The sequence below is a fragment of the Ochotona princeps genome, chromosome 17, assembly GCF_030435755.1.
Source record: "Ochotona princeps isolate mOchPri1 chromosome 17, mOchPri1.hap1, whole genome shotgun sequence".
NCBI lineage: Eukaryota > Metazoa > Chordata > Mammalia > Lagomorpha > Ochotonidae > Ochotona > Ochotona princeps.
This window is the reverse complement of record NC_080848.1, coordinates 25144731-25169779: the sequence shown is the minus strand read 5'-3', so window position 1 is coordinate 25169779 and position 25049 is coordinate 25144731. Positions and strand designations below refer to the sequence as shown.

Here is a 25049-nt window from a genome sequence, read left to right as displayed (position 1 = left end):
CTTACATTCTCAACAGGCCAAATCTCTCCAACTCCCAATTCCATTGCATTCCCTGGACCATCACTATCTACTGGCCATTCCCACTTCCTAATAAAGCAGAAGCATAGAATATTTGATTTATAGTAACCGCCCTTTTAGGATTTGTGATTTTCAAAACTGCCAACTCAAACCTACACAGGTGGCCAATCAAGATGGAAGTTTCACAATGTTGTTCTAGGTACTAGTGCACAAGTCTTAGCATAGACTAGCTGGGAAGAATTAAAAAGAGAAAATCTGTATAATCCATTGAGTCTAGGTTACACCCATCCTTTTGTCAAGTCTTCATTATTTTCCCTTTGAGTGAAGCAACAGAACTGAACCAATACATCCACATGTTCTGATCAAAACTTAAACAACCTCAGTCGCCCATCTGAATACCCAATCTGATTCTTTCTTCCAAAGTTATCTATAAATAAACCAAACACTTCATTTGAAGATAAAAGCAATGAGGAGGAGACCCGAATTGATTGCATGATGGATTTCCTCTTTTAAATCTGTAAAACGTAACTGTGAGCAATTCTCCTTGAGGTGATGACAGTGGAAACCATACAAGGAAACATCAGTGCCATGCAAGATACGAATACCTAGAATTCTCCATGATAAATGACATGAATGTGGGTAACATGTACGCATTTGCAAAGGACACATAACTATCCCACGCACCTTGGGTCTGTGTTCAAGATAATGCTGAAGTATTCTGAGAAGATAAGCAACACACAGCCTGAGTATATGAGAGGACAATAGATCATCTCAAAAATTTAGCATAACCTGTTTAGGCTCCTTGTATAACAAAAATAAGTTAAAACCTGCTGTGTTTCATAATGGCTCAGTTTTCTCACTATAGTGCTTGAGCATATTTCTATCAGATAGCATGGGACCACAAAGAAAATTTTATATGAACATCTAGAGTCCTTAGAAAAGCTCAGAGAGGGAATGAAAAAGGGGATCAGATGGCAACAAAGGAGGAGGAGCGCGGCACAAAGACACACAAAATCAAATTAACAATCCTCTCTCATTGATTGTCAGCTTGTCAAGACTCACTGTATGTGACTATTACTCAGTGCATCATATTTCGCCTAAAACTTTGTTTATCCATGCCAACACAGGCTTAAGACTCTGGGAGAGAGGGTTTTGGTAGAAAAAGTATGTGAGATGCTGAAAGAGACAACTCTGGACTTCAACATTCCCCAGTAGCATCATCTCTGTCGCTTGTGTTTAAGTTTATTTTTATTGCGTTTCCTGGCGTGCTAGGCAGCTAAGCTCTGACAGGTGATGTGATTACAAAGGGTAATTGTGCAGTTTGACTCACAAAGGATTTGACCTGTGAGGGCAGCAATCAGGATTTTCAGAGATTTCCAAGGTCCATCTCATGACTGACACTACTGGCCAGCAGCTACTCCATAAGCAGCCAAACAAGAAATTTCCCAAATGAGGATAGAAGAAAGATTTGCTTTAGTAAATACAAGGTCACAGGCTGCATAAGCTTGAATAGGGCTTCCCTCATGTCAGCTGTGATGTGACCCATATCCTTGTTTGCTCAGGACTGTCCCCAGGTATACCAGCATCTCTGGAAGAATGAGCAGCATCTCCTCTCACTTTCTAAAGTACCTCATTTGCACAACAAATCATCTGCTCACCTCTACATGGAAATCTGAGTCTCAAAGGATAAAAGGGAGTGAACCTTAAGTGGGTTTGGGAGCACATTCTGCGCTCCTTTGCTAGTTTCTCAGCCAACAAGAAAAAAGCAGAAAAAAATCACAGAACCCAATCTCCACCCACTGCACCAAAACTACCCTTGTCTCTGTGTACCAGACTATAAGGCTAAGTAGCCCTCGCCATTCTGTTTCTCAGTGCCAACTGCATGTCATTATTTGTCACATATTTATTTAACCAACACACTTATAACTGCAGTGTACTCTGTGTAATCGGAGTTGTTCTGGACATTGCAAGATCGGTATCACAGAATCAGAAATGACAAAACTTGAAAGTCAGGGATGTTAAGCACCAAGGAAGTTAACAGCAAAACCACCAAACCCCAGGTCTTCAACGTCTCTTTTCATGACATTATGTTCAGTGCTAGAAAGGGTCTCAATGTGGAGGCAGTGTTTGTTTAGAGGGATGGAGCTTGCAGGAGCCAAGGAAAACGTGGCGGCAGAGAAACATACCTGTGGGCTAAGAGATTTTACTACTGGACCAGCAAGATTTTTTTTTCACAGCCCTGTACTTTATCCAAAATGGCTGCCTCTTTGAGAAAAAAAAAAAAAAAGGAAGTACATCATGTGCGGCCAGTGGTGGCGCCCGGGTGGAAAGGGGAGGTTTGGACACAACCACAGCGCCAGGAGGGCAGAGATCCAAAGGATGGGCTGAGCGGAACTGAAGGGACCCACACTGCTGTAAGGCCTGGGTCAGCCTACCAAGGGTTTCCCCCTTTACAAGAACTTCCATCAACCATGTCCAGGGCCCCATTCAAGAAAGTTTGAAACCTGCCATTTTCTCGACTGTTTACTTTAACAAAAAATTAAGGCTTACCATTTTGAAAAATGTATTTCTTGGAGAGAAATATATTTTGGCCCAACCCACATCCCACTAGAACTCACCGCATGAAGTTTCCAGTTCCACCCCCAGCCCACAGCACCACTACACCACAAAGGGTGATATTTTATTTATTTAATTTCTCCTTTTTGAAAATTCCTCAATTATAGCTCCTTCAATAACTAGTGAGTTAGGCTTCCTTTGTCTGAACATCTTCCCGTTTCCCTGTTCCTATAGCCAGTGTTTTGCCTGCTGACTTGTATGACTTTTTTTGAACAATGAGATAAACCCTACCTGACTTGGAGCTATAGATGCCACCTGGAATCATTGGAAGCCTTCTTGACTTCTTCCTGGCCCAGATGTTGTCGGCACGCAGTCGGCTGTAGACCACCCTAGGAAATGAAAGACAGGTGCATGTGTTTTAACGGGAGACAGCCTCACACCAGGGTAGCATCTTTCTCCCTCGTCCTGTATGGTTTATACCTTTTTTGCTCTCCTCTTCTTTACTTCTCTCTCCCCAAATACGCTGAGTGAATATCTAGCAATTCAGGAGTAATCAGGAGTAATGAAAAAGAAGAAGAAGAAAGATTCAAACCATGATTCAAATCTCATTCATCCATCAACTGGCCTTTAAACATCTTCCATCCAGGTTAATAGAATGAACAGAATCTCTGGTATTCCTCCTGGGCAGTAGAGGGCACTGTGGACCCATTCTTGCAGAAGACCTGTGTCTCAGGAATATGACCACAGTTAACAGGAACACACTGTGTGGTTGCTGTCTCTGCAAACGAATTGCTCGTATCAGGTGATTCCCTTAGTTCATCTTACTGCCAGGATTTCATAGGAGCAACAATGACACCAATAAAAGATGGTTGTTCTTTTATTTTCTTCTCCCAAAAACAATCTGCTTTGATTGTGAGGGATACGAACTTTAACATAAACGTTCACTGGAGTCTGTTATTCTCCATGGTATGTGACCTTGTAACTCAACTTCTGTAAGACCAGACCATAACGTTTGGAAAGTGTAAATAACAATACTCATTACTAATTGAATTGTGGTGAGGATCAAGTGAGATAATGTCTTCAGCATATAAATATGCAATCGATGGTAGCTGCTGCCTTTATTATAGATACAATGAATAGTTTTTGCAACAAAATCAGGTGTGTGGACAGTCATGCTCAAAGCCAGACCCCTCTGTATTGTAAGACCCAGCCTTCTTGTTACTTTCTTCAGTTCCACACTTCATCTACATAGGAGCATTCCTATGAGTAGTCCAAGAGAAAGGATAAATGACACACAGAGCACAAATGACATCTCAACACAGAAGACAGTGATGGTTCAGGTGAACCTCTTGAGATTACTGTGAGGGGCACAAGCTCAGTCCACGCACAGGGGTCCACAGTACGTTCAGATTCAATCAACATATACTTAATTGTACTGCTGGTGAGTCACAAGCTATGCACTGCATAGTAGCCTATGGCAAACTATAGCTGAAGGCCAAACCTGTCACACTATTTTATAAAGTTTTATTGGAATACAGCCATGTTCACTCATTTACCTATTACCTGTGGACACTTTGAATGGCTACACTTAGTTACAACACAGGCCCTACAGTCCTTGAACTCTAAAATACGTAGAATTTCTTTTTTTAGAGAAATTGTAAACTCAGTGCTCAGTCTTTGTACCTAATACATTGATCACAGCAGATGCTCAAAATAAAGTTGTTTAGGGGATGAATGACTGAGTAACTAGATGAATAAGGGACTCCAACACAAGTTTCACCAAAGAAGATTTTTAAAAAGAAAAACTTCTAATGAAGAGATTCTGCTCTCATTTTTACTCTGCCCCTGACCAACTTGTGTGGCATGAAATCAATCATCCCCCATCCCTGCAGCCTAGTCCCCTCCACTTTAAAATGGGAGCCTTATGCTCACTTCTCATGGGCTATGTGGAGTAAAAATATGAAGCCACAAATGCAACAGGTATCCTCTCTGGGGACTGGCACACAATGGGAGCTCCTCAAAGGTTGGAAACCAAAGCAAGAACAGAAAGGCTTTGCTTCTGAATTAAATATCTGTTCGGTCACAAAGGAGTAAACAGAATAATTCATACATTTAATTAGAAGATGTCATGGAAAAAGCTTCAAGGAACATTCTACACAAAGACTTGCAGGCTAGTTTGTGTTCAAACAAACCAGACAGCCAGCCCACAGCCGGAGCCTGGAGCCAAATATTTCAGACACCATCAAGGCTGGCTGCTTCAAGCTGGGTTGTTCTGCATGTGGCAGGAGCCAGCCCACAGGAAGTCCTCAGTGTCCACTCTGAAGAGCCTACAAAGGCTCCAGGATTTTCTTGATCCTCTCTTCTTAGACCACTACTCAGATAAGGGATGTGGGGGAGAACAAAGGGGACCTCCACACATCAAGGCAGCTGCTCTCCCAGCTAAAGAACATGCAGCTGTCTGAGGGTTACCTCAAGTCAAGCCCGGAGCCTAGCATGCCTTTTGTTTCTGTTTTCTTCTGGGACAAGGCTGGGGGGCTTTAGGGAGAGCAGGAGTCTATCATAATGTTTACTTTGGGGGACGCTTTGCCCTGTCTCCACCCAGATCTCGTTTTATGGTGTGTGGAGTTTTATGGACCAATTTAACATGGGAGAGGAGACTAGAAGGCTGATGTGTGAACTGAAGCTGAAGAGTCATAAATTCAAAGGAAAATTATTCCAGAATTATAAGTCCTCCTCACTAGTGTCCAAGGGTAATAGCCACTGTTCAGTGGCAAGAGTTGGACTTTCAAAGTTATTTCAGGGGCCATTTATAAAACAAGCACCCTTTCATTTCATTTGGATGGGTAAATATTTTTAAATGGGGTCTCCTAAACATATCGGGACCCAGCCAAAGTCCCCAAATTCTGGGAACCCTAAACACCCAACTAACCCTTTTCCAGGATAATTCATTCAGGAAGTCTAAGCTCTGACAGAAAATGATTTACATTTTATCTGCACAAAATACAACCAATCCCACTATTTGGATTGAACTTGAGACCTGAGGAAGTTTCTAAAAGTCTTTTGATTGTGAAATATTGGATAGAATACACCAAGACTAACTCCCAAACTCCCAAGAGGATATAAAACAGAAAAAAAATTCAATGACATCTTGATCTTACATTTTGTTGTGCTTGTAACAATAGCCTAGGAACCCAGGTGGCTATTTTTGCACAAGACTGCAGGGAGTCCAGAAAGTAAGAGTGTTAGAAGGGGCCAAATGCATCCAGCCAACAGCATACGCAACAGTTCCCTGCATTCACATTTCCAAAATACCTCCACCTTTCCAGGTTCATAACAAGGAGCTGGAAAGTTAGTCATAAATGTGACAATTATTCCAACACATCCCATCCCCAGAATACCTGTTGTTTGTGACCGTGTACCGCTGGCTTTTCCAGGGTCCTTTCTTGTAGGCATTTGATTTCCATTGGTTTTTGAATAAAAGTTCCACCAGTTTCTCTAAACATAACATCCCTCAGATATCTCATACAGAACACATCATCATCAGTATTTTTAAAAGCTAAGAACAGCCTAGTTCCTTCATGTCTGCTGGCTGCTGTTTGACGGGTGGCCCTCATTCAAAATGAATAGCAGAGCTGCTGGAAATCTAGACAGTAAGAAGACTCTTGCTGGTGTTACTGTAGCCTCAGCCCTGGCTTAGAAAGCCTTCTGTCACAGTCATTTTTCTTTCTAAATCCTTGGCCTGATTCTCATTCAACGGCTATGAAGAATATTTTGTCATTAACAAAGATATCAGCTTGTGTAGGCACAAAGTTGTTCTTTTTACAATTCCTCCATCCAGCTCCCAGAATTCATGTATTTTTCATCCAACACGAAGTGAAAATGTTCTTTTGTTTGCCAGTGTTTAAGTTACAGGTTGGAAAACATTCCAAGAGCTCGAAATTCAAGCTGATGAGATAGATGAGAGGACAGAGAATGCAAAGGGTTTCTGGCAGTCATTTGGAACAGAATATTCTCCGTATGTGATGTTGAAGCTTACAGAACCTAGTTAGCTGTACTCCCCAAGCTCAAAGTAGAAACTTTTAAGAAAGTGTTGGTATTTCATGTTGCCCTAAGTTTTAGGTGCTGTAGTTCACTCATGGTTGTTCTTTATTTAAAAGTAAATATGTAAAAGCAAATAGGCCCATGCAGGGATCACTGGTGACGGTTTATCTTGAGCCAATGATCATTATTAACCCTATTTTTATCGACTCTATTTTCTTAGGCTGATGATAGGCTAGGATCTGGGTTCTTGATGCTGGAGAGATGGCCCTTCCCAGGGTCTGCCTGTATCTAGAGATAGCAAGCAACTGCCCTGTGAATGTACCTGTGCTACACAAACCAACTAGTCAACAAGTGGCACCCATCACTACCTCCTTCGTACCACTGCCACATTCTAACTCTATGTGCCTTCATCCAAAATCACCTTAGTTTTAGGTGCCTGAAAACTAGAGACCTATCCTACAGCCGAGAGTCCACATAATTTATTCAAACTATCAGCCCTAAATGTATTTGGCATTCATACTGGCCTTGCCCATTCCTTCTCAGAACTCCACCAAGGCTCTGGAATGTCTCAGTCCTGTCTTGGGTCCTGACCAGCTCAATTCTTTTTCCCTGAGGTCCCACATGGAAGGTCCTGTTTTTTAATGTCTAGGAACCTGCAAGAATACTTATTTCCATATGATAATCATTTCTGAGTCTGCGCCTCTTACTACACTTGATGAAAACAGATCTTGAGTATATTTTAAGAACACTGTTTAGCTCAGGGAAGATTCAGATAAATAAATGCTCAGAGTAGAATGTGGAAGAAGTCCCTTGGGTGCCTGAATAACAGTTCCACCAGTTTCTCTAAACATAACATCCCTCAGATATCTCATGCAGAGCACATCATCATCATCAATATTCTTAAAAGCTAAGGACAGTTCCTTCATGTCTACTGGCTGCTGTTTTAACAGCTCTAGTCATAATCACCACACATGTGGAGAAGGGGTACCAAGGGGAAGAAAGAGAACACTGAGGATGAATTTCCCATCATGAACATCAGAAACCTTCCCAGTGTCAGCCATTGCATTTTTTTTTTTTGAGATGGAAATAATTCAACTGCACAAAAAAACACCTGTAAGGAACTAAAGAGGATCAGAAAGAGGAGAAGGGAATTGAATAAGAGAAGGAAGAGGGGGAGAAAAATAACTAGAAAAAGGTGTCCCATTCACGTCTTTGTTCTAAGGTAGTGTTTTGGTGTGTGCCCTTGGGTGCACAACAGAAGTGGTTGGGGGGAAACGACTGCTGCCCTACAATACACCTCAGCTTTTCCCATGTTCTGACATGGTGGTCTTCTCCCAGTTAATCCAGTATTTACAGGTTCTACAATTTTTCTGCACAGATTTGCTCTATCTTACTTGGTTTATCATGCTTTTGTTTTCCTCTACTACTTCGGAGACCGTCTTGTGGAAATTTTTTTCTGTTGCATTAAATCCGTGCGTACTGAAAGACTTTCGGAGGCTATCTAATGTTCCATCAGTGTAGACGTATCACATCTCTTTTCTGGTAGCTTGCTGTCCTTCCAAAAATATGCCCCAGAAGTGTTACATAAAGAGCCTCAGCCCCTGTATTAAGGAAACTGACATAAAATCTTTTCCTAGTATTCATACTGGACTTGGCCCATGCCATGCAGTAGAGAGCCTTTGTTACTCCAGGATAACCAGGACCTATGTTGCACTGTTCTCCTCTCTGTTCGGAGGCTCTATTCTTGAGATAGACCTTATAATCTCCCCTTCACATGCACGAGTCCTTGTCATTTACTTCATTTTTAAGGATAAAATAAGTTTTTATTTATAGTCTTACAATAAATAGGGACACCTTAACTTGCAAGACAACTCTTGGGCAGTATGTACAACATACTTCTTATTTCCATTGAATGGAATCAAGCACGGACTGAGACTACAGAGTATACACTAGAAATCAGCAAATGCTGGGAACGGAGTAGGAAAGAAACAAAGGAATGAGACCTAAACACACAAAGTCCTTTCCTTGGACCTGCTGACTGCAACCAGAACCAGGGCTGGGTCACACAATAGAGACCAGGTCCGGGACAACAGGAAATAGAGTAAGCAAGGGGCAAGGAGGGGAGGGAGGCCGCACTCAAGTGTGGTTTAGTACCAGGTAAATCGCTCTTAGTATTTATATACAAATATCAACGGGCTCTATATCTTAGAAATACACACTGAAAAAGATTTGACCATTACTTCATGAATCTGTCAGTTTGCATTAATGACATCATCAGAAGTAGAGACAATTTCTACCTCATAGGTTAGGCTTTGAAACTTCAATGTGTAAAGGAGAATGGTGAGTGAAATGTCTATGTGTTGAACAGGTGAGAGAAACTATTGATGGCAGAAGGATAATAAGAATAAAAAGGTAGATTCACTGGATACCAATTGAAAACATAATACCCTGGAGCTAATTTTGGTTGCCCTCAGCAATTCAGAGATGCTCAGCAATTCAGAGATTTTTTTTCTTGATGTGCTTGTGATTCAAGAAAAACTATAATGAAAGGACTGAGACTAAAAAGTCACAAAAATCCATGTATACAATCACTTTCACAACACCACAGTCAACCCAAAAGTGCTAGCATCATTCTCATTATCAGTTTCTCTCTCTTTTTAACTTTTGTTTTTCATGATGGAGTTCCATAGGCTCAACGATTTCCCCTTCCTTCCCCACTTAACCATCCCCCAACTGTTTTCAATAGCACAGTCTTTCAGCAAGAGTCACAAACCCATCATTCTTCTATCCATGATATTGTAGGATCGACAATGCTAGTCAGCCAGTCTCTCTCGTCTTTCCAACTCTCTTCCACAAACACATAACCTCCTTCCCCACTTTTCAATCTTTGGCTCTTGCTTACTCTAAGTGGCAAAGAAAACACAGACCTGGGCAGGTCTTCTCAGACTGTCTGCCACCCAGTTTACCATACAACACACCTCTCCACTTGGTAGTAAAGACATATTTTCCATTTGTTATACAACTGCTGAGACACTTTAAAAGTAAGAATTATGGAAAAGATTGGCATATTGGCTGAGAGTATTAAATTAGATGACCTCTCAGGTTGCTTTCTGAGTCTTTTCATCATTCATATGAAAGAAAAAGTCATTTCAGGAGAATATACTTTAGGAAGCACTCAATTATTCACAGACATATTAATTTTCCTAGTAGATTTTTCCATTTTGATGAAATGAGCTCATAGAAAGCTTTCAGTCCTCAGTAATTTTTTCTTTCTACCATCCCAAAAGATTGAGGTGGGAGGTTGCGAATGAGGTATCTTTTATCTGTCTCTATTCACAATAGAGGACTAATCTTTCATGCTCTAATAGTTAGTACCTTTTAGCTGAGAGCTTCTGATGATGTTACTTTGTTTTACTAATCAAAAATGTCTAAACAAAAAAATTAAAGTTTCTAATTTCAACTTCAGATAATTACTCTAGTATATTCTTTCAAAAATTTATACTCATATGTATATACAAATATATATATTTGTGTGTATGTGCAGTTGTCATACATACATTCTTTTGAAAGGCCTGTAGCCATGGAAATCCCCACTTTCCACTCTAATCGTTTTGGCAAAGTGATCCCTCTTGGTGTGGTTAGTTTGAAACTGTTGTGTTTTAAAATAGAAGTGTGACATGCATACTATAAAACTCATGGATCTTAAGTATAACAAATGTTTTCATAGGTATGGAGCCATGTTCCTACCATTCTGACTCAAGACATAGGCGATGTCAATCACTCCAGAAGGCCTCATTACGCACCTTCTCCGTCAGTGTCTCCAAGTGATCTCTTGATCGCTTATAGATTAGTTTCACCAAGTCTTAAACTTCATATGTTAAATACTTTATATACTTATATGTATATATGATATATATATAGCTTCTGCCAGCATTCTTATGAGATTATTTCAAGATTTATTGCAACGGACTAGCTGCATTATGTGAAGGACAGACTAAAGAAGGCATGGAGTCATTCACTACTGAGCTAAGCCTACCACAATTCCACTAGGTTTCTTGCTTTGTAAGCTATTTTCAAAGCATCATGAGACACATTTGCTATCTCAAGTCATAACTACAAATCTTATAACCACAAATCAGAATGTCTTATCTAATAATGGGCCCAAGACACGTGGATTGATCTTCAACTGCTTTTTCTCTTCCTGATGGCATCTTATTGTATCCTACATACCATCAGAAGTTATTACATCCATGCTTCCTTTCTCTTTAATAGTTACACAGAATGCCAAATTTTGACTGTGCCATTTATTATTTATCTATATTCCTACTCTTGGACATTTAGATTATTACCAAGTTGTTGCTATGACCAAGGCTGCAATAATTCACAGAGATATATTTTTGTTGAGGAATGATTCATTGGTAGAAATGGAACTGTTGAAGAACCACACATTTAGATTTGTTTGGATATTATTGAGTTGCCTTTCAAAGATGTCATTCCATTTCAAAGTTGCACGATTATGCATTAGAGAATTTTCTTCATGCAAATACCTGTACAGCAAATCACTAATTTAAAAAGCTGTGCTAATTTTATTGACAATAAAATAGAGCTTTCATTCCATTGTGTAAATATGCATTTTAAGATTAGTAAGGTGAATATGCATTTCTCTATCTATTTGCTTATTTATAACTTTTACCTTCATTCCTGGTGGGTTATTTATCTTCACTATTGCTTCATTTCCTATGGTGACTACTGTTACATTTATTTTAAAGGAGGCCTGGGCAAAACTGGATCAGGAGGATGACTCTTCTGTAAATAGGTTTAAGCCATATGGTTTTGTTAATCAGACCTGAATCTTTACCAACTTAATTAGATACTCTATAAATATTTTCTTCTTTTAACTTTGCTTACGTAGGATTTTACTATATGGTGTTACAATGTTATGCAGAGACAAATTTGTATTTTATTATACTTCTCATCAGGATGTTAGAAGAAATTTAGACAGAGGTAGAGACTAGTGCTCAGAGCTTGAAGCCGGAATGAATTCCACTCTCTCAAATAGGCTGCAGTGGGAGAAGAGCAGAAGGCAGCCATAACAACAGCATCAATAAAACTGGGCATTCATTAATTACATTGGTTTGATTTTTTTTTTGTATATGCACTGAGTCATAAAAAAAGCCATTTATTATTTGAAAGCTGCACTGGAAGTAGAGCAGTCAGAACTTGAACCAGCCCCATAACAGAATGCCAGCATCGCAGGCAGAGGCTTTACATTGTACCAGCAGTCTAAAACGAGGCAAAACAATATGAATAGATTCAATTAAAAATGTGTATGTCAAGGACTCCCACTTTCAGGTGTAATGAATTAGGTCACAGCAGGTCAATGAGTCCAATGAGGCAGGGGAAAAGTAATAACTTACATGTCTTTAAATCCCATTTTTTATGAAAATGGGGAGATGTTCAGAGAGCCAGAAAAGAGTCTACAGTTTCACAACAGAGGATATCCCAATGATCAATAAACTAGAAATGTGCTCAGCATCAGCATTCCTTAAGAAAATGTGAACTGATGGACCTGCCTTGGTGGCTAAATCTTCATCTTGTATGCGCCAAGATCCCACATGGGAGTCTGTTCGTGTCCCAGCTGCTCCACTTCCTAACCAGCTCCCTGCTTGGGGCCTGGGCAAACAGTAGAGGACAGCCTGAAGCCTTGGAACCCTGCAGCTGCACAGGAAACAAGGAAGAAGCTCCTGGCTCCTGGCTTTGGATCAGCTCAGCGCTGGCTGTTGTGGCCATTTTGGGAGTGAATCAGTGGGAAGATCTTTGTCTCTCCTTCTCTCTATAAATCTGCCTTTCCAATCAAAATATATAAATCTTTAAAAAAAAAAGGGGGGGGGAATTGAGACCACAGCAAAATAGTACTATGCATTCACTAGAATGGTTAGACTTAAAATGATAGTCACTCTTGAGTGCTGGTGAGAAGGCAGATTACCTTGAACTCCCAGACAGCACTAATGGCAGTGGAAATCCAGTAAATAGTGAAATGAGTAAAAGACAGTGAATGTGAATGAAACCATAATCCTCTGTTACCAGGATAGATTTACTGCTTGTGGAGAAGGTATCAATCTTGTTTCCCTTTCAATGATTGTTTCAAAAACACACAGTGTCGTTGGTGTCAAGTCGAATCCTCCAAGAGAAACAGGAACCTTGAAATGATTTCATTGGTGAAATGTTTTCTTATTTAAAAAAAAGCAGAACAAAGGCTGACCCTGAGATAGCTTTCTCTTAAAAAAAAAAAAAAAAGAATATACTCTAACACTGATTTGAGAGAACTTATCAGATAAATGAGGCAGCCTGTCAAGAGAATTGCCAGTGACCAGCAATAACAATTTAATCATTAAAAATCCAGAGAGTTATATGCAATCAGATCAGTTTGTCCAAGGTCACATATCTACAATGATGCCCAAAGGAGAAATGAAACTCTCCTATGGAATTTCCAGTCATTATTTACTGGTGTGTGATTTTTTTTTCTAATCTAGAACAAGCAGAAATAAGTAATCTCAAGGGTAAAGAAACGTACACGAACACCATTTGTGTAATCAATATAGTACTCTTCACCTAATCTTGACTAATTCAAGTCGTTATCTGGTAATAGTGATGGGTGTGTTTTCTGCTCTAATTGCTGTACAAAATTGTTTTAGAAAGATTTTTCAGTAGATGAACTAGTTTGGCCCTAGCTAAGCACAAAACCAAATCTCAGGGATGCTCTTAAGCAGGCCTGAGACGCATACCTGCTCCTTCCTCCATCTGACAAGGGATACCTTGTGATTTATTCAGTAGGTACTTCTAGCTTGACAGCAAGAAGGATCTTGCACCAAGCTAGGGCCACAATGAAAGAGGGAAGACTGACATGTGCCTTGACGACGGCGAGCTTTTCCAGAACTGGCAGATTCCTCACTGGGTGCAAGTGTTGTCAGCACCCGAGGGAATCTCACGGCACCCAAGACTTCACCTGGGCACAAGCTGTGTTGTGTCCTACTTCGTGTGAAAAGCTCCAATTCTGCTGCTCCTTTTAGAATGGTTATTAGCAAAAGACAAAAAGCAACACATGCTGGTGAGAATGGAGCAAAAAGGGAACACTGTGGGTGGGAATGCATATTAGCACAGCCACTGCAGAGCAGTTTGGAAGTTCCTCACTAAACACTTATGTGGCTCAGCTATCGCACATCAAGGTAGACAGTCAAAGGAAATGAAATATTTTAAAGAGATAAGGTGGACTCCTTTGTTCTATGAAACTACTACTAACACATTGTTGTTACTCTAGACCATACTCACACATTGTTGTTACTCTAGACCATACTCACAATTGTTCATCTGAAACTAGCCTAGCTGTCAGAGGCCGATCATTTGCATATTCCAGTTGAAAATGTTACGAGTTTGGAGTGTGGCAAACGGGTGGAAAATTATCAGTCACAACCTCTTCCTACTAGATCCATGAAACTTGTTAAGTTTTAACAAGATCACTCCAGCCCCAACCTCATCCTCTGTTACTAACATTCTACTCTCAACTTCTAGGAGTTCAACTAGAGTCCACATACTTAGTGAGATCATGCAGAATTCATTGTTTTGAGCGATCATAATTGAATGATTTCTTTCTCTCATGCTTAATTATATCCCATTGTGTATATATAACATATTTGTCCATTTATCCTTGATGAATCTCTCTTGGATGTTGTAATTAATATTTCAACCAACACATCTCTCTTCAACATACTGTACCCCCAAAGAGAAAAACACAAATATTATTTGTCAATTAAACCCTAAAAAAATTTTTTTTATACATGTGAAGATTTCATGTACTTCATAGGTTGTGTCCTAATAAGATAACCTTATTTCCTTCACTCACTCTACCCTCCCCTAATCCTCTTTTCTTTATTCTCTTCAATTTTTGCAAAAGTATGGTTTCAATCCATTCTCTAACCACAGGTTTAAAGCACTGCTAATAACATTCAACAAGCAAAAAGTAGACAGCCCACAATCACACAGCAGTATCAACAGGGCTAAAAATAACAGCCAACTCACGAGATGTCTTTTCTGTACCTACGCGTATTTCGTATTCTATATAAATTACCACAGATTGAGAAAAAAATTATATTTGTCTTTTGGTAACTGTCTTACTTCACAGAGCATATGAGTTATTTATACCCTGTGTTTATTGCAACTCAATTACAATAGCTAAGATAGTTTCTATCATTTCACGAAATCAGACACCTACCAACTCATGACTAACAAATGTGGCATATGTACACCTTGGAATATTATTCAGCTATAAAAAATAATTTTAAGGAAGGCACAATCTAATTAATGTAAAGATTTTTAGGTGATACTTTCCAATTTTTATAAAGAAAACAAATTTGACTTAGTTTCTAGATACAGTTCTTTTTGCTTTTCTTTGGCTTTCTTTTCCTTCTTGTTTCTCAAAATTTTTCTTGTTCCCCCCCAATTTCCTTTTTTTCCTTTTCTTTTTTCCTTCCCCTTCCCCCTCTTCCCCTCCGTTTCCCTTCCCTCCCCTCCTTTTCCTTCTCCTTTCTTCCCCTTTCCATCCCTTTCTTTCTCTTCCCGTCTTTCCTTTTTCTGAAAACATTTTTAATTTACTTTATATTCACAGGCTTAATTCTTCCTAAATAAATAATTCAGCACGTGAAGTAAATATCACTCTTCAGCAGGAATACAGACAAGGAATATAAAGATAACCAAATCCCAGGATGTCAATTTCACTCACGTACATTTGTGTACTCTACATATTAGCTATTACAAATAAGAGAAACCTTTCTTAAGATTATTTATTTTGAGTGGAAAGACAGGTTTACAGAGAGAAGGAGAGACATAGAAAAAGAACATCTGTCCACCAGTTCATCCCCCAAATGACCACTATGATTGGAACTGAGCCAAGCTGAAGCCAGGAGCAAGGAGCTTCTTCTGGGTCTCACACATGGGTACAGGGTCTCAAAGCTTTGGGCTGTCCTCTACTGCTTTCCCAGGCCACAAGCAGGGAGCTGGATGGGAAATGGAGCAGCTGAGACAAGAACCAGTGCCCATATGGGATCCTGGCACATGCAAGGTAAGGATTTAGCCACTAAGCTATCACGCCAAGCCCTTTCTCTATCAGATTCTTTTTCTTTTCTTTCTTCCTTCCCTCCCTCCCTTCTTCCCACCCTTCTTTCCTTCTTTGTTTCTTTAGATTGTTATTTTTGTTGGAAATTCAGATTAACAGAGAGAAGGAGAGACAAACAAAAACTTTAATACTTGTTTTTCGGGGTTTGTCTTAATTCATTAATCATAAAGATCTCCAGTTGCACTCATCTTGTTGCAAAAGCCAGAATTTCATTTTTTAGGGCTGCATAGTGTTCCATCATGTGTTTATGCCCCATTTTTACCTAACGCATCCGCTGATGGACACGTGGGCTGATTCTATATCTTAGCTATTTTGAGTTGAATCACTATAAAATGTGGGTACAGCTATTTCATAAGCTGATTTTATTCCCTTTGGACACTTTCCCAAGTGGGAAAGCTAGGTCATATGATAGATTCACATTTTGATTTCAATAAACTCTCTATATTGTCTTTGATAATCATTATACCAGTTTATACTCTTGCCGACAGTGTATTAGAGTAGCTTTACGTATTTACTGGTATTTGCTTTGTTCTGTGTTGTGTGCTTTGTTTGTTTAGTATTGGGAGGATAACCATTCTAATTTGGGTGAGGTGATTCTTCATTGTGGCTTTTATTTGTATTTTGCTGATGGCAAATGATCCTAAGCATTCTTCCTGGGTCTATTGGCCATTGGTATTTCATCTTTTGAAAAAGGTCTGTCTAGGTCCTTTGCCCATTGGTAAACTGGATTATTTGTTTTGTTGTTGAGAACTTTAAACCTAAGATCCTTAGATTCGAACAATGACACCACCAGTGATTGTTCTGTGACAGTGGAACAGTTTTGTTTTGTTTGTTTGGTTGGTTGGTTGATTTTTTACTTCTTTGAGCTTTGGTTTTCTTACATACACTATGGAGTTAGAAGTAGCAGTTACCTACCCCATATTGCTCTTTCAGTTTTTATAGGAATTAATTAGGACACAAATAAATATGGATAGCTGATGCACAGAGTATTACTCTAGGTTCTGAAATGTTAAGAATACACAAAAACAGACCCCATGGAGCTGTATTATTGCCTAAGACATAGTGAAAATATAAAATACCGAGTATGATAATTCTTGTCAGGACTTTAAAAAACAGCAAAAACAAACAAAAACATGATGTCCTTTGATGGAGCTAAGACCCAGACATCAGCTTCGTAAAGAAATTCCAAGTGTTTTTCAACTGTAGATTCCTTAATCAAACCACTCTCATCTCAGACTTAGGAAGAGAAGATCTTTTTTGTGTTTAAACATTGTCTACAGGCATGTTTAAATACGAAGCTTATCATAACTAATGTTAAGTGAGCTATTGCTTGACTAAGAGAGTGATAAAACTATATATTCTCCAAGGATGATCAATTCAGCATTTCTGAAAAAGAAGATGGGAGAAGTCACCAATTAGCCTGTCCATTTTATCTCAGGACCTAAGATAAGAGCATCTATTTGTAGAATTCTAGGATCACAGAATGAGGGAGTTGAGAGGCACTTTTCTGAACACCTGGTCTTAGCATCTCAAGCTCAAGTGTGAAAAAGAGAAGGCAGCTGAATTAGCCAGGCAGGCAGCTTTAACATTTCCCAACGTGATGATATACATCTTCCTGAGTTATCCCCAAGCCATGATCCACAGTCACTCAACACCCAACATGCACAAATGCTTTTCTCACCTCTACTCCTTTCCTTTAAGGTCTTATGAACTGTTATGAGGATTTTTGTGAGAAAAACTATACTTCATGCAACTCCAAAGTATGCAGCTTGAACTGTTCACCATCCTATTCCTGCTAAAAATCCTGGTTTTAAACAAAGATGGTGATGCATTGCTCCATCATTCAGCTGCTGCGTATAAACATAGAGTATATATGTCCTCTGCATCTTAAGCATTTTGCTTCCTTGATCTGTATCTCTACACTTAAGGTTCCTTCCATGACACTCCTTCAGTTTCTAGACTCCAAATTCCTGAAATTGCCTAATATCAAAGATCCTCATTTTCCTTCCATGTTTCATACCCCTTCCCCTTAGGAAAGCATTCAGCTACCATTTCTGCTCCAAATATAAAAATGACAACAAAAATGGGGAAAACAACCACAAAACTCTGTCTTGAGGTCCGAGTATTGATTCTGACGTTATCATAAAGATATGGAAGTGTGTAGTTTGTGTACCTGTAGCAGTTAGTTACTGACATTAAAAACTCATGCTCTCACAACCACCCGTCCAACATCTCCAGACTGCTGGCTTATCAGCATGTATTGTCAAAATGTCATCTGCTATTCCAGACAGCATACCTCGATCCCACACAAGAAGAGGCCATGACACACCAGGTATATGCATCCCATTAAATCAGAAAAGTACAAGCTTTTCCAGAAACCTGAGCAAACATTGCCATAGAAAAATGGATATTATGGAAAAAAAAAACTAAAAGTTTGGGGACCAAAATTTAAAATTTTATTTTTCCACCAACCTGAAGTATGCCTGACACTTATGCCTCTTCAGTAATCACTGTATCACAAGTTCTCCTCTAGAAGTGAAGGTTGCTAGGAAACTTACTGACCTCAAAGCAATATGCCTGTAATACATTCTGTTAGGAACAAACCAAAACCAAGCCCATATATTCTACTATTTAGAGGTATCTGAGCTCTGCTCTCCCAACTTTCCCCTCAGCATATGATTAAGCCAATAGCATTATTGAGCACCTGAAATGTACTAGATTCTAAGGACTTTAGGATAAGCATACAAATATAGCAGCAACATAACCATTCCCTTCCTCACTCCTCCAACAACTTGAGGAAACAGGTGGAGAAATTTTATGATAAAATCTAAAAGTTATGAGATACATTTCCCAAGAAGAGTGACAGGAGAGGGAAAAATATAGCTACTGAAATACCCATTTTCACCTTTATATAACACTAGATAAAATTTACCCTGAAATACCTGGATATTTTGATTATTTTCCATAATTTCAATCTGATAAAAACAATGAAGTACTGCAACTTTATTTTTTAAATGTCCAACCACCTAAATTAAGTTGCAATTGAGGGGATAATATGTCACTAGAATGCCTTAATATTCAACAAAAATTCAAAGTACAGGTTAGTTATGCTCATGAGTGATTGTACATAAGTTATAGAAACCAGAAAATGACACCTTTTTAACACACCAAACAACCAAATAAAAATATCGTCCTAGTCCAAAAAATAATGGTAAATTGAGCCTGCTTATTTCTGACTCAGATATTTGAATATAAATTGCCTGGGACTTCATAAAACAAAGTCACCAGGTCAGAGCCATAATCCACATTTCTTGGAGTCTAGTCAGTGCAATTCTGCCTTCCCATCAAGCTTCACTTTTAGAGGTTGAGTAAAATGTTGGGGATCTGTTCTATGTTCAAGCTCCTTATGTAAATTATTGTTCTTAGTCTTTAACATGCATTGTGATTGATATCAGCCTGATTTTTTCAGGTATGCAATACTGTTAAGCAACTTAACTGATACTGACCTAAAGAACAATCTAGTCTTCCTAGCTTTGAAATTTATGGCTTTTCAACTGTGTGACATTGTTTCCACGAGATATACCTCACACCCACGAAATGTGAGCCATTTAATTGCCTGTAAAAAGCAACTATTATGCAGTCATTTCCATATGGAATGAGATGTGTATCAAGAATAACTGTCAATATAAAGAATTTTGGCAAGAGAGATGAGAATGAGAAAACCTTCTCTTTTCATTTTAACTTTACAGTACAAAAACTGTGCGATCACTATACATCACATTCTTTTTGGTTAATAAAAAATAAATTTATTTATTTATCTGAGGGACAAAAGAAAGGAAGAACTTCCTGTTTTCTAGTTCACTCCCCCTCTGCCTACAATGGCCTGAACTGAGCTGGATCAAAGCTGGGAATGGGGATCCCAATCCACACCTCCTAAGTGTAGTACTTGCCATGAACCCAAATACTTGGGCCACCATTTGCTGTCTCCTAAAGTGTGCGTTAGCAGGAGACATGCAGTTAGGTACTGATCTGAGGCATTCCAACACGGGATTCAGGAATCTTAACATGTCTTATGTCTGAAGCCAAAAGCTCTCCCCTAAAGTCTTCCTAATACTGCTGCTGTTCCTGCTGCAACATTTATTTCCTACATGCCCAACTTCTCTCTTCCTACAACACCAACTGCATCTCCCACTGGTGATGGCTGCTTCTTGCCATGTTGCAATGCCCTGTTTTTTGCTTTTGGACAACAGTCTGTCACCTTCTCAGTTACCTTTCCAATGTTTCCTAAAGATACAATAAGTGATGGGACAAAACACGGATGAATCCTTGTCCTTTCCATTTCATTACCTATATTTAACCTCTAGGGGCTGTCGCCCAGCCCATTTGCTTTTAATAAAACTCCATCTAAAATGATGACTTCCTCATCTTTATTTACAGTCTTGACTCCTTTCATGATGTCTGACTAGAAGAGCTTCACCAACTATTCCTAAAATGTTTTAGTATGGATGTAATTCGGGTTGCTATTTTTTTCATATTTTACAAATTTGTTTCAGAACATACCAAGTTAGACAGAAATAGCATCTCAAAGCAAAATGCATGAATTATGCAGCAACAACCACACCTATTCACACCAAACTCAATGAACAAAGTCTATGAAGTGCCTTGTAGTCACTGAAATCAACTTTGTTATCAAATGAAAACTAAAATTCTGATTCCTACTTTTACTTTTGTCCATATTCATTTTTTCAAAGGTGGGGAGAGAGAGCAAACAAATGAGCTTTTGCCCAGTGTTTCACTTCCCAAAAGCTCATAACATCCAGGACAGGGCCAATCTGAAACCAGGAGACCAGAACTCCATCTGTGTTTCATACAAGGTGGCAGGGCTCCAGTAGCTAACTCATCACCTGCTTGCTCTCTCTCCCTCTCCCTCTCTCTTTCTCTCTCAGGCTATGCCTCAGCTGGCAATTGCATCAGAAGTGCAATCCTGGAACCAAGCACTGGATCACAAGTGATAGGCATCAAAAGTGTTATCCGCATGGTTATACCACATGCCAACATTTCTTTATCCATCTATGCCTGCTTCACTTTCCACCACTGACATATTCACTCCTGCTCAAAGTCTGATCCTCAAACTCTTAAGTTCTTTAAGAGCAAGGTATTTCTTGATGGTTCTCAGCCCTCTCCCTGCTAACTGCAACCATCTTTGGCACAGAGTTCGTATGTAGTAATTATTTCATAAGGAGTTATGGCCAATATGAAAGATTTTCCCTTTCCCTAATTCTTCTGGAATTTTACCAAATATTAGATTCCTAAAGGTTCAGTGTCACAGTTGGCAATAACCACTTCTCTTTGTCATCTCTATGGCTTTAAATAATGTTGAGTAAATGTTGATCAGTACTCTTGAAAATCCACTATTGATATCCCTAGGCTCACTTTTAAAGTGAGTAACTCGAAGCCCCAAATGGCTAAAGAACTTAGATCGTTAGACCAGTCTCCAGCCGAATTAAGAACAGAACCCAGACTCCAGGGATCTTTCATTTCATTCCTCTCAAACCTCCACAGATACATAAAGTATTCATGGAATGTTGAGTGGCTCTGAAATTTTAATAACAGGGCTTATTGGAGTATTATAAGAAACCTGTAACCTTTTTGTCACTGAGCAATGATTTTTTTTGTTTTCCCAAGAAATACGGAACTTAATTATTTTAGGCCATAACATACCCTTTACATTCTTCCTAAGATAGCACATTTGAATTTGTGAAAGGTTCTAAAGTAAATGTAGACTGAGAAGACCTGAGTAGTGCCCTTATGTTTCAAGTTAATGCAGTTTTCTTTAGTTTGCTGTGAGTTTCCTTTTGTGACTTGGACATTTCCAACTAATCGTCATTACTGTTAAAGAGGGTACTTGAAAAAGTTCATGAAGACATCCACTATGAAAAAAGAGCATGAGTTTTTTTTAAATTAATGCTTTCATTCATTTATTGGTTACAAAGTGGGCAAGAGTGTCCCCACCTAATGGTTCACTCCTCAAGTGCCCAGAGTGGCTGGGGTTGGCAGAAGCTGATTTGGGGAGCTGGGAACTCAATCCATTTCTCCAAGGTGGATGGTAAGGAACCAAACACCTAACCTATAACCTGTTGCCTCCCAGTAACTGCCTTGGTAGGCAGCCTGAATCAGGAGCCAGGGCCAGAGTGAGCCAGTCTTTAAACCCAGATACTCTGATACAGGATACAGTGTTCTCACCGCTGGATTAATCCTCTGCTCTTTATTACTTAAATAAGGAAAATCCTTGCACAGTTTAAGCAGCTTGCCCCAGATCACAAAGCCAGAAAGTGGCAAAGCCAGGATTTCAAACCAGACACTTTAGCTCTTTAGTTCACAACCTTAACTAGCACACAATACTTGCATTTAATATTTTGAATTATATTTATTAAAATATATAAAACTGAGCATTATTGTATCTTCAATTACAGTAAGTCATTGAGATAAGTAAGACAAACAATATCAGACTTATTGTTAATACTATTTTCCCACAACAAAAGCAAGGTCTGAAGAAATTTAATGGTTTTCATAAATTCATGTATTTGTAAGTGAAGGAGTAAAAATATTCAGTATTCTGATTATATATATAAAATTAGAATATCTATTTGAATATATGTGTAAATATATATATTCATATATATGTATATGAAACATCTACATCCTGGTCATTCACTTATATGCATGTGTAAATATATGAAACTATAATTATTATTTATTTGTATCATATATAGTGTAATATGTAAGTGGGATATATAAGGTCTGAAGTATACAGTGAGTACTTGTGCATTTACAAAAACATATTCAGTTATATGTGTATATATAATAGAGGGGCAGCTTCAAGAAATTCATAGAGAAAATTAAACAAATTTTTGCTCCAAAATGAAAGTTCTTTTTATAACAGAAGCTATTTAAGGTTGCTTGAGATATGATGTTTTACTGTATGTGATAGTCTTAGAACAATACTCGAAATCTGAATGTTCAGTGTTAGCTGCTATTGTAATGCAGAGAGGAAACCATGATGATAGCAGACAGGCAATGCACATGCATATTCACACACATCATGCTGTAACTACTGCACACATGCAGCTACATACAGATGTAGGGAAAGAACCATGGCTGCCTACCAAGGAACTTAGTCGCTTTGTTATTTTTATTGCTTCTTAATGGAGAGCACAGGAATACATGGGAAATATGAGAGTGTGATTCCGATAACCTATCATAGTCAAGTTCATATTGAAAATCCCTTAGGTATATCAATAACTTTCCATATTGTTAGAATTTAGTTCTTGCAAATGCTGTTACTGCTTGAACAGAATATAGCAGCTGCCCAACAGGTGTGGAGAAATATGAGAATTGGGGAGAAGAGGGGAAACCACAATTTCCAGCAGGGATCAGTATCTCTCCTAATGCTTTATGGAGAAAAGAAAGGAAACTAAGTAACATGAAGCAAGCTAGATCATGCCTCAAAATGAAAGCCCAGTGCCCAGAAATGGAGGTAAAACAAAAAGACTTGCCCTTTTCTGTGGCTGAACTTTTCTAAATCACCTTAAACTAACAGGAAATTCAGGTTTTTATCTGAGCATTGCCTGGGATGGAAAGTTACCATCCTCCTGGAGTTTTTGTAAACCGTTTAGACAGGAAGCTCTGCATTTACTCTAAGCCTCTTGCTGTGAGTTAATGCGATGTTTGTGCTTGCCTATTTCAGGCACACAGTGGAAGTGAGAGAGTCCTCATGTTCAAAAAGCATCTTGGCTTTCCCTGGAGAGATTTTTTTTTTTAATGTCTTTTCCTATTCACTTGAACATTCCTCCCGGAATATTGTGTTTTACCATTCTGCTGCAGCTTTTCAGCCAGTCATATCCACCCCTCCCCCTCAGTATATCTGATGACTGACAATAACATTTATTTAAGCCATGTGTTGCCTTTCCCTTTCTCTGTGTGATGAATACTGAGCATCCTCTTTTGCTTTGGAGGTCCTAGAACATGGGAAAGCCAACAGGTGCAAAAAGCCCCAGTCCTTAACCAAATGTGCAAAACCAAATAGAGACAGTGAGAAGACTGACCCCAGACTGTGATGTAAGGAAGAAATGGAAAATTAAGTGTATTTTTAATGTATCAAATGTTAGTCTTTGTTAACCCTCACAATTGTAGGAGAAAAAAAGACGCAGCAACTTTATGTATAGCAATAGAAAAGCAGAAACAACCACTTACTAAGACACAAAAAGGGACTTTCATGAAGAGAATAAACCTTCTCACTGTAACAATCTACAATGAAAATGATGGCTGTAAGCACTGATAGAGGCAACATCATGTGTGCCTATATTTTGATGTAAAAATCAGGCTATCGTGGACAAAAATCTTATGTAAACATTTCTCTCTCACAAGTTACCATACCTACAAAGTGAAAACAGAGAATAAGTATATTGCAAAGTCAAATACAATTACATCTGAACACATAAATGTGAGGTAATTCAATTTTCTATTATCAAATTTTTTACTTCTGGCACTGTGGTAACTTCACTTCATTATTTTTTGAATAGAATGCAAAAGGTGACTTTTGAAAATGAAAACACTTGAATGCTATCTCCACATGTAACGAATACTTTGATCTGAAAGGGAGGAAACCAAAGGCTTAGAGAAAGCTCTGTAGGAAGGGGACCAGTAGCATGGGGCCTGGAAGCTGCACTTAGCAGAGAGAAAAAAGGTGTGAGCCCAGTAGACGGAAGGACAATGGTGAGGCAGGAAGGAATAATCTGGCACGTACATTCTAGGATTATCTAAAAAAAAAAAAAGTTTCCCAGCAAGGTCATCTTTCAGAGGCATTCTAAGAGTTCTCTTCTTGTTTCCACTTTCCCAGTTCTAAGAACCCATCCTTCTTTCCAGCCTTGTGTCAGGCACTTCGGCCTGCTCTCCTGGGAGTGCAGACAGTGTTTTCACCTATTAATCAGATTTCCCCTGTAAGGATCTGTTACTGTCTGCTAACCTGGCATGTTGGCTTCAATCAACTCAGAAGCCTGACTGACTAAATATATAAACAGAACACACAAACAGTTGAGTCTCTGGAGAGAGACTCCATGCTTTAACTAATTTCCTGCATGCACTAGCTTAACTTTGACCTGGAATGCTGTGTGACAGACCGAGAGTCTGTCTTTACGAAGTTCATAGGTTGGGAATGGGATAAGGACGAATTAAAGAAGATACCATTTAGTTGAGCATGCACTCT

At 39.0% G+C, this 25049-nt stretch overlaps 1 long non-coding RNA gene across 1 annotated transcript in view; it reads right to left on the bottom strand.

Moving 5' to 3' along the window:
* Window positions 1-25049, bottom strand: part of LOC131482431 (uncharacterized) — a 278217-nt gene that overhangs the window by 206428 nt on the left and 46740 nt on the right. Inside the window, exon 2 of the long non-coding RNA XR_009246985.1 lies at window positions 2866-2963. This is a non-coding gene — a long non-coding RNA (uncharacterized LOC131482431). The remainder of the gene's footprint in view (window positions 1-2865; window positions 2964-25049) is intronic.